This window comes from Mastomys coucha, unplaced genomic scaffold (genome assembly GCF_008632895.1).
Source record: "Mastomys coucha isolate ucsf_1 unplaced genomic scaffold, UCSF_Mcou_1 pScaffold15, whole genome shotgun sequence".
Classification (NCBI taxonomy): domain Eukaryota; kingdom Metazoa; phylum Chordata; class Mammalia; order Rodentia; family Muridae; genus Mastomys; species Mastomys coucha.
Genome location: NW_022196897.1, coordinates 124,727,516 through 124,738,114, shown reverse-complemented (window position 1 = coordinate 124,738,114; position 10,599 = coordinate 124,727,516). Strand labels below are relative to the sequence as shown.

General features: G+C 41.1%; 1 pseudogene; it reads left to right on the top strand.

The window, feature by feature from the left end:
- Positions 1-489: 489 nt before the first annotated feature.
- Positions 490-1,435, top strand: LOC116092387 (annotated as a pseudogene).
- The last annotated feature ends 9,164 nt before the right edge of the window (positions 1,436-10,599 follow it).

Below are 10,599 nucleotides of genomic sequence, written 5' to 3'. Positions count from 1 at the left end.
TGTGTGTGTGTGTTTACCAGTGGACTGGAACTTGAACCTGGGTCCTCTGAAGAGCAGCTAGTATTCTTAAACTCTTGAGTCATCTCTCCAGCTCTAGAGGCATTTTTTTTTAAATAATTCATGGGAAGAATTTACATTTTTACTTACTAAAAGTAAAACTACTTAAGTATAAAGCAGTATACTTTATAATACTTTACCTTATAATACTTTAGAATTACTTTATAATACTTACTATAAAGTACTATACGTTATATTATACTTATAGCAAGTACCTACTATAAAGTATAAATACTTACTATAAAGTAAAAGTACTATGAAATTTACATTTTAAAATTACTATAAAGCTTCAGTAATTAGGGCATGGTGGACTTGGCACATGAGCATATAGACAAATAGAAAATACAAGTTCAAGTCCTGAATCCAGTAGTCAAAGCCAATTGTCAACCCAGTCCTGTCCAGCACTCCCCTGTCTCTTCTTTCTCTTTCAACATGACAGATGCCTCTGTGTCCTTCATCAAGGACTTCTTGGCTGGTGGAGTGGCTATGGCCATTTCCAAGATTTTGGTAGCACCCTTTGAGCAGGTCAAGTTGCTGCTGCAGATGCAGTATGCCAGCAAGCTAATCATGGCAGATAAGTAGTACAAGGGCATTATAGATTGCGTGGTTCATATCTACAAGGAACAGGGAGTCCTATTTTTCTGCCGTGGTAACCTGGTCAATGTCATCAGATACTTCCTCATCCAGGATCTCAACTTTGCCTTCAAAGATAAATACAACCATATCTTACTGGGTGAGGTAGACAAGAAGACCCAGTTTTGGTGCTAGTGTGCAGGAAACCTGGCATCAGGTAGTGCCGCTGGGCACACATCCTTGTGCTTTGTGTAGACAAGAAGACCCAGTTTTGGTGCTAGTTTGCAGGAAACATGGCATCAGGTAGTGCCGCTGGGCACACATCCTTGTGCTTTGTACACCCTCTTGATTTTGCCCATATTCGTCTAGCAGCTGATGTGGGCAAAGCTGGAGCTGAAAGCAAATTCAAAAGCCTTTGTTACTGGCTGGTTAAGATTTATAAATCTGATGGGATTGAGGGTTATCATTCTCTTAGCTGACTACTTTGGTATCTATCATACTGCAAAGGGAATGCTCTCAGATGCCAGGCATAGTCACATTTTCACCAGTGGGATGCTTGCACAATCTGTCACTGCTATTGCAAGCCTGATTTCCTATCCTTTTGATACTGTTTGAAGTCATATGATAATACAGTCAGGATGCAAAGGAACTGATATCATGTATCAGTTTGACTGCTGGTAGAAGCTTACTCCTAATGAAGAAAGCAAGAATTTTTTCAAGGGTGCATGGTTCAACATTCTCAGAAGCATGGATGGTGGGTGCCTTTGTGCTTGTCTTGTATGATGAGATCAAGAAGTACACATAATTATGTCCTAGGTGTTCTCCCTGAGAATAGCATGTTGTATAATATACCATGCCTTGAACATTCTGAACAGATTCTCTGAGCTTGTTTGTTTTTATCAATGGCAACTATTTACCAGTTGAATCATGGGAAGCAGTAATATTCATCTGTCCAGTTTTCTCTTAAAGCCATTTCCATAATGACAGTAATGATGGGGCTCAATTATATGTAATCTTTTATTTCAGTCACTCCTGATAAGAAAAATTGAAGAAATAAAAATATCAAGACAAACAAACAAAAAAAGAAAATACACGTTTTAAATAAACCCTTACAATCGTGCTCCTTTTCTCCCCATGAAGGCATGGGCTTTTTAGTAAACTGAGCTGAGGCAATTGAGTACCATGTGTAAAAACATAGAGCATAAGCAAAACTCAACTTAAAGTATGTCATAAAATCAAACTTTAACTTTTCAATAAGAAACAAGGGGGATAATCACTTCACTACTTGGCATTGGAAAAGGTGTTCTTAGACGTTATCAAAAGCATGTTCATAAAAGAAAATGTTACATGACTTCATAAACCTTAGAAAGGCTTAAACTTCAAAATATTCCACTAAAGAAACCACAACACAAGCCACAGATGTGATGAAAGAGTTCACAAATTGAAATGAATTAAAGTATAAAGTCTTAAAAATGTAAGAGAATGCTCAGAAGCAAGTTCAGCATGGCATGACACTTTACCAAGGAAAATATAAATGTACCTCATGTGCTCATGAGTGATGACCATTATTATTAAAATTGACATAATCAGCCTTTAGAGCAATTGACCTGAAGAAGCCCTACTATGTGCTCATTAACACATAGACCTGGGAAGATGGCCCGGAATAGTGCTCAAGCCTACACCAGCACAAGCATGGTCCTTGGAACCTATTTTTAAAAATGCTGGGCCAAAGGGTGCGTAAGTGTAATACAGGTGCAGGTGAGAATTCCTGGGGCAACTACGCTAGCTGAAGGTGAGCCTCAAGCTAATGAAAGACCTGTGTCAAAAACACAAACATGGACAGCTTCTGAAGATGACTCCTGAGGTTAACCTCTGGCTTCCACATGTATGCACACACATGTGCATGCACCTGCAACATGGGAGCTGACCACACACATATGTAACAAACACACCTAGACAGATACATACACAGGGCAGACAATGAGTGTTATTGAGAATACATAGAAATCGACGTTCTTTTGCAGTTGCTGCTGGGAGAGGGAGTTTCCATTTTGAAACATGAGAGTGTCAGATTTTTAAAACTTTACAATTAACAGCAACCTAGCAACTCCATTTGGGATCTACTCAAGAAAAAAAAAAAAGAAAAGTTCATACAGAAACCATGGGTGGCTGTATCTCACTATCATTTATATCTCAAATCTAGAAGTAATTCAAATGTCTAACAATTGGCGAATGGTTAAAGAAGTATATAGCCCCTCAAAGGCATTCTGTATAGAAACAAAAGGGGGAGTGGTCCTGATAAATGCTGAAAGCCTGTCTGCATCACAAACATTACATTGTAAGTGAAGGAAGCTCTCACAATATGTGTACTTTGTATAATATACTATAATACACTATAGCTGCATTTATGTGCAGTGTCTAGCAAAACAAATTCAGGTAGATAGATTGGTGTTTGTGGAGAGCTGGGATTGTACTGCAAATGCATGTGAAGGGAACTTTGGACTGGCGTGTGGCATCAGCATCACAGCATGCGTCCTTCTGTAAAAGGGGGCATTTATTTTGAGACCATTTTGCTACATGTTTCAGGCTATCCTTGAACTGAAGATCTTACAGTTCCAGTGTCTTGAGAGCTTGTGTGTACCTTGTCATGGTCTGAATGTGAGTGGCCCATATAGGCTCATACAGCTGAGCACTTGGTTCCTGTGCAGTGGAGTTGCCTGAGAAGAAGTAGGAAGGGTGGCTTTATTGGAGGAGGTGTGTCCTGAAGAACTGGCTCTCTGGTTTTAAAACCCACAACTATTTCCAGTTAACTCTCCCTCTATGCCTCATGCTTAGATGGAAGGAAGTATGCTCACCCCTACCTGCTTCAGAGCAATGCCTGCTTGCTGCCATGTTCCCAGTTATAATGGTCTTGTTCCGAGCCTGAGTCTCTGAAACTCTAAGCCCCAATAATGTCTTTCTTCCATACGCTGCCTTGGTCATGGTGTCTTGACACAGCAATAGAAAAATAATTAAGACACACTTTCATGCTCAGCATAAAAAGAAAAGTCACTGTTCCTACAATGAAAAGCTACTCACTCCCCCTTTCTCTTCCTTTGAGAATTAGTGTACACATCAGTGCAGCATTTTTACACCTTGTCTCCTTTGCATGCACAGTCTTGTTCAATGAGTGATTTATCGACTCATTTCTAGTTGTGTAAACATGGACATGAATAGCCTCACAACTAACATCCTTCTCAAGTCAGTTTCCGCAGGATATCCCATTCTTGTATGTAGGTGTTTTATCCCCACAGGCATGCTTTATGAAAGAGCATATAAAATGGATGTAGATGCCTGTGTGGTTGGATCTCTCTGGCTGCCGGTCCAAGGGCATAGTTTGAAATAGACAAGCAGGGACCTGAGCCTGCCTGGGTCAGGCTGATGCTGCTTGATGCTGCTTGACCATGAAACAAACTAGACTTCTTTGAAATCGACAGGCCCAGACAGAAGAGGCACTTTCTCAAGTCGTTAGTCTGCGAAGGTCTCAGAGCATAGGGCTTCAGTATTGACTTCAGTTGCCAAAGCCAGCATGGGCTTTAAAGTGTAATTTTATCTTACCTCCTCCGGTAGCAAGGAAGCAGCAGTTAGTTGGTGGTTTCCTGGCCTTTGCTAAGCAGAAGCTCTACCTAAAGCGCCGCTCTTTTAGCGGCCACTGCAGGGCTTCTGACCACTCAGTCCTGGGGAGGCAGCAGGGCCCTAGGCTTTTTCACAAAGCAGGCCTAGAACTCCAGTCCAGGGTTGTTGATTTCTGGCAAGAGCAGTGTGCTCCAAGAAGATGATAGATTGCCTCAGCCTAAACAGAGTTGCAACATCCCGCACTGTTTGCTGTTTAGGGGCAGGCAGCAAACTCTATGCTGGTTGTTGAGTTCTAAGCCCATGTTCACTGGGAATGCAGAGGGATAACCAGGCGAGATATGTTTCCGTCTTTACAAAACTCCTCTTGGGAGACAAGTTGCGTTTACTCTGTGGTGAACGCAAGCTTCTCTGAGCCATCCTAGGCCTGTTTTATCCAGGCGGCAGGTTCTGCTGGCACGAAGGTTGCTAGTGAAAAGTCAGATTTTACCCTGGATGATCCTTAGCTGGAATCTCCTTAATCCACCTTTCAGGGCTTCAGGTTTACTGTATTTCCCTGCGAGACCTCTGTTGCTGTGTTTTTGCTCTTGAGCTAGAAGTACCTGTGGATATAGAGTTAGAGTACATAGTGTCATCCTTGGCTTTGGAACCAAACGTGAAGCGTGAAGCGCGGCTCCTTTGGAGACTTCACAAACTCCTGTCAGCACAGACCCTTGGAAGCGACTAGAACTCATTGAAATCACTGTAATTTATTTACTGCTGTCAGTCCCAGTCAGTGGTACATCAGTGCAGAGCCAGGAAAAAAAAAAAAAAAGGAAAAATGGAAGGGAGAGGAAATTCAGGAGACCCTAACGTGGAAATGCAGTCATGGCCAAGCTTATGTTGCCACCTTGTGGCTCAGTCTAAAAAAGGTGCTTCAGGAGGATGAATGGACAGTTGAGAGCAGCATAAAGGAACTGTGAAAGCTTGATGCCCCAGTGCAGAGGAATGCTAGGGTGGTGAGGCAGGAGTGGGTGGGTGGGTGGGTGGAGGAGCACCCTCATAGAAGCAGGGGCAGGGGGAATAGGATATGGGGTTTGCAGAGGGGAGACCAGGAAAGGGGGTAACATTTGAGATGTAAATAAATAAAATATCCAATTAAAATTTTCTCTACTATTTCTTCATTCTTTTTTAAATTTGACTTTGAAGGTCTTTAATTGTTTTTTAGATATAGCTATCAAAGTAATACTACTTTCACTCTAATGGTTGTCGATCATTTATGGCTCATAAAAATCATTAATGAATAACTTCGCTTCCGATTAATATTCATAAGCCTCTCAATGAAAACAAAGGGGCAAGAACTTTGCATCATCTCATTCGATACTAAAACCACCCTAGGAAGGCGCTTTTGTACTCAAGGAGACAAGAGGATCATGGGGTTTGACTCCCACTGCTAAAACCCATCCTTTCCTTCTGCCTCCAGCAGTAGAGATTGCTCACCTAGAATTGCCCTTCGCAGCTCTTTCCCTCCCTTTCTTACACTCCCCTCTCCTGCAGCTGGGTTGCCAAGAAATTCTCATGTTTGTTGCTATGGTTCTCTTTAAAATACTATTCTCTGTAAAATGAGTTGGTGCAGCTTATTCTTCCATCTCAGGCACATTTGCATCATGATAGAAAATAGCCTCGGAGTGCAGGGAGCCATTGGGATTTAAAGGCAATGCCAGACAGCAAAGAGATATAAAGAAGGAGGACATTTAAACGCAAGTGAACTAGTATTTCTTTAAATAACCTAACAAAGGCAATGCTGCCTGGCAGGCTAGGATATCTGGACATCTGACTGCATAGCCAGTGTAATTGAAAATCCAACTGAAGAAAATCAGTTGTTTGCCCAGCTTCCTGCATGGATTTAGCACCAGAGCAAATGCAAATGCCACCTGAGAGGAGTTGGAAGCTGATCCTAAGACAAACAGAGGGCCATCCTCCTGCCCTTATCATTTTGAAAAACAAAAATAACCCCCCAAATCAGAAAGGAACCAGAACATTTTAATTCTAATAAACTTGAAGTTTACAATCTCACCAAACAAAAGTGAATGTCAATACAATACTGTGGATTCTGCACAAATTAATGCCCATGAAATAGTTATTAAAGGCCAGGAAACTAAGAAGCTTTTCTAAAGTATCTTATTTAATTCTCACAGAGCCATCTATGAGGGTTCCTTGCAACTCCACTTTACACATGAGATAATTAGCTTGGGTTGGCTGGCCTGCCCCAGGCTCTACAGATGGCAAGGGGTACAGCTTGGATCTAAGCATGTTTGACTCTAGTTTTAAGCTCTTGCCGTATCCACATGAGTGAACTCATTGCTTCTGAGCTCATTATTTTGAGAAATGCCCTCCTTCCTTCAGTTCCCTCTGTCTACCCTTCTCTCCTGTGTTCCACTGAGAAAGGAGGAGGACATGCCCTCCCACCAGCTGTGTTTGTAATCCATGTTGCTCTTACTATGGAGTCCCCTCTTCTCTTCTACTCTCCAGCAGTCTCGGTCCCACAGTGAGCCCTCTGTAGATGACATTAGGCATCTGGTAACTCTGAAGGTAATTCTAGAATGTTCCACAGATCCTTTAGTGCTCTTCTTCAGCTTGGGTTTCAGTTTCTTCTTCCTACTCCTCCAGTGAATTTATGACCCTGTTTTTTTTTTTTTTTATTTGCTTATTTAGTTTTTTCCACAGTTATCTTTTCTGGTAAGTTTTACCAAAGACTGTGAACCAAGATGATCCTGTAAAGACTAGCACATGGTTATATGCCACAGACCTCATCCATACTTAGAGTTAACAAAAGTTTAAGATATAGGAAAAAATATTATGATCGTTTTCTATATTTCAGTAGCTACTCCTTGTCTGGAAATCTCCAAACCTTTCAGTCTCACTCCCAAATTTTTCATGTCTTCCAGAGTGTAAGAGCTACAGTTCTGACCTCTGGTTCATGCACATGAGAAAACAAAACAAGACAATGAAACAAAAAATTACCAAACACAAAACATGGTGTGTAGGCCACTGGAACCTCAGGGTGAGAACTCTCTGGGAATAGCTATGGTCCTCTATGTTGTCTAAGAAAGATCATCCTTTTAGCATGTCCACTGCCTTTAGCTCACCTGTAGCATGTCTCTCCAAGTTACCTCCATGTGATCTTTGCCCAAGGGACAGAGAAGACTTGCCAAAAATACGGTTTTGCAGAAAAAAAACACAGACCTGAGCCTCAAAAACACGTTTCTACTATTAGATCCACAAGAAAGTTATGTTTAGAATATGGCTCTTTTGGTTTCAACATTACAGTGCTGTGTTGGCAAATTATTGAACAGCTTTAACAAGCAAAAGGAAACAGCAAAACTTGTCTTGCAAGGACGTGAGGAAGTCACAGGGTGTGTGGGTGCTGATTCAAAACTTGTCTGCCAAGTGCTTCGTGTCTTTTGTTTTCTGTGACTTTACTCATTAGCCGCCAAGTGTTGTTCTGTTTAGCTGTAGATATTGGGATAAATAGAAACTAAAATCACTCTGAATGCTTTACATTAATGAATTTTGTGTCTCGGGGTTCCTATTTTTAAAGCACACGATTATACTTTCCAATGCATATTTGTATGCAGATGACGTTTTCTTTTTCTTCCTGAGGCAGCGTTTATTTCCGGGCATAAAAGAGCCAGAGTGGGATGGAGACTGGAGGAAATAAGGATTAAAATTAGGCTTGTTACAGAAGACATTTATAGTGACAAATAATATTCAGGTCTTGATGTGAGTCACAGGAAGCCAGCTACCCCTTGAACAAAGCTAGACCTTGAGAATCAGGCTCTTGAGGACCAGAAATTCTTTTCTAACACTGGAGCACTCTCATTGTTGATGTTCATCCGGGGTAGTAATGTTCCTTTTGGTCCAGAGTACAAGGAGTTGATGGAATATTCTATCTTCTGGGCTCTCGGGATTGTGGAAAAAGAAGAAAAGACAGTAGAGGTAGTGTGTGGGGTCCCTGCAAGCACTACTGCCATCAGAGATAAAAACTGTGTGCGGCAAGCTCAGCATGACTTATTTAGCAGTGCTGGATCAAACTTTTGGAGTCTGACTCTGAGCCATTCATTGATTACATATTTGAACACAGTACAAGTTCAGAAGAAAGGCTTTCACATGACGACTATTACAACAAAGCTCTAGGCATGGTTACACCATAACTCCTTTGTAAAGAACATGTCTTTTGCAAGGTACCTGTGACCTCCTCCACAAGGAGGACTGAGAAACAATAACTGACTGAGGAACAATAATAAGGATAAAGGTCTAGAGGGGAAAACACTTGCAACAAGCATAATAGTAAACCTCCTTAGCAAATACAAGAGGCCTCTTTCATAAGGACGGGTCCTATGGAGTGAGAAACGCTGCTCACAACAAGGAGGATTTAAGTGAAGCCTGGCTTTACAGAACAGCAAAAGATTACCAGGCTATCAAACAACATCCCTTTATAGCCTTCTTGGGTGGAAACAGGTATATATATATATATATATATGCATGTGAAAAGAAGCCTGCATATTTAATGGTCTGGTTTCTCTAATGCTTATCTGTGAGCATGTGGATCTCCTGTCCTCCATAGCTGTAGAAAAATCTACCAGTTTTCAGTTAAAGCTGAAGCTCAAAATGGGGCCATTGTTTGCTTAAGACCATCTGCTGGATGTGTGATGCCCTCAGAACACTGGAATTGAATAGGCTTGAATAACTTTGGAAGCCTCTCTGTGGTGGTTTGAATAGGTATTGCCCTGATAGATTCATGTATTGAATGCTTGGCCCATGGTGGGTGGCACTATTAGTAGGTGTGGCCTTGATGGAGTAGGTATGGCCTTGTTGGAGGAAGTGTGTCATAGTGGCAGTGGGCTTTGAGGTCTGCTCTGCTCAAGTTCGACCTAGTGTGCCGGACAGTCCTCTTCTGCTGCCTTTGGATCAAGATGTGTAGAACTCTTGGCTCCTCCCATACCATGTCTGCCTACACACTGCTGCCATGTTTCCTGTCATGATGATAATGGACTAAATCTCTGAAACTCCAGCCATAGTTAAATGTATAAGACCTTATATATGGTCATGGTGTCTCTTCACAGCAATGAAACCCTAAGTAAGACACTCTTTTTCTGCATATGACCCTTTCACCATGATATTAGGCAATAGTGTTGCTGCAAGGTCAGAAGATTGGAAAGAGATAGAGAGGTGGACCTTGTTATCAGAATGGCATTGCTCCAGTCTTAAGATTTCGAACATAAGCAATTTTTGTGATAAAGTGTGTTGACTGGAGTATGGAGATGGCCCTTGTGCAACTCTACACTGCTGTCACTGCTCTTGAATGAAGAAAAATAAGTCACTAAGAGTCTGGTAGAGGAACCTTCCAAAGGTTGTCACTATGCTGTGGTAAAGAAGTTTTATTTTGAACCACAGCAGAATGACCACATGAGCCAGAACTTCATGACAGTCATGAAAGGGTTCCACAAATAGATATTCCACAGATTGCCACCAAACACTCTGAATGCTGGTTTGAAAGTGTCACACCTCACCATCTTGAACAAGATGGGATACCAGGGAATCCTCTGAAATGATTATCACATTTTGTTTCTCAAATGAGTATGTTTACTTTGTGAAAGTTCACATGGCATTACCTTCAGGATGCATACATATTTGTGCATGTGTATTATACTTAAAAAACCTGCATAAATCATCTCTACTCTACAAATGAAATACACAACACAACACACACACACACACATGTCAGCAGGTGGGTGGTTGTGAGAAATCACAAGACAGTTATAGAAAAAAAAGTTATCATTTTCTCAGCACATTCAAAAAGATTGTTACTAAAACTGTAGGCTTGCTTCATGTGATTTCACAAAAAGAAAAATGAGTAAAAAAATCATCTTAGAAAGAGCCTAAGTGTGCAACCGCAGTGGTGCCATAAGGAGATCTGGGGCGTATCACCTAACTTTAGAAGCATGTGACATAATGTCTGTAGATTGCATATTGGGCTGTAAGAATTTAAGAACACATTGAGAAATCATTGTACATATATTCTGCTTTTCCTGAGAAACTATTTTTCCAAGTAAGTTATTTTTGCTAACATCACATATTTTGTAATACTCTGAGAGACCTTCAGCCATATGTCACTTGAGTATTCCTTAATACCAGGTTGAACTTTTCCTGAAAGATCCTAAAATTCATTAAGGTATTATGAAAAATACATTTAATTAGAGCAAGCAGGATGCAGGCTAGAGTCTGCTCTCTCTTGATATTTAAAGAATTCTAGGAGACTCTAGTAGGATGCTTTGGACCATGGCAGGAAATACTGGCTGTGACTCTCCAGTAAAG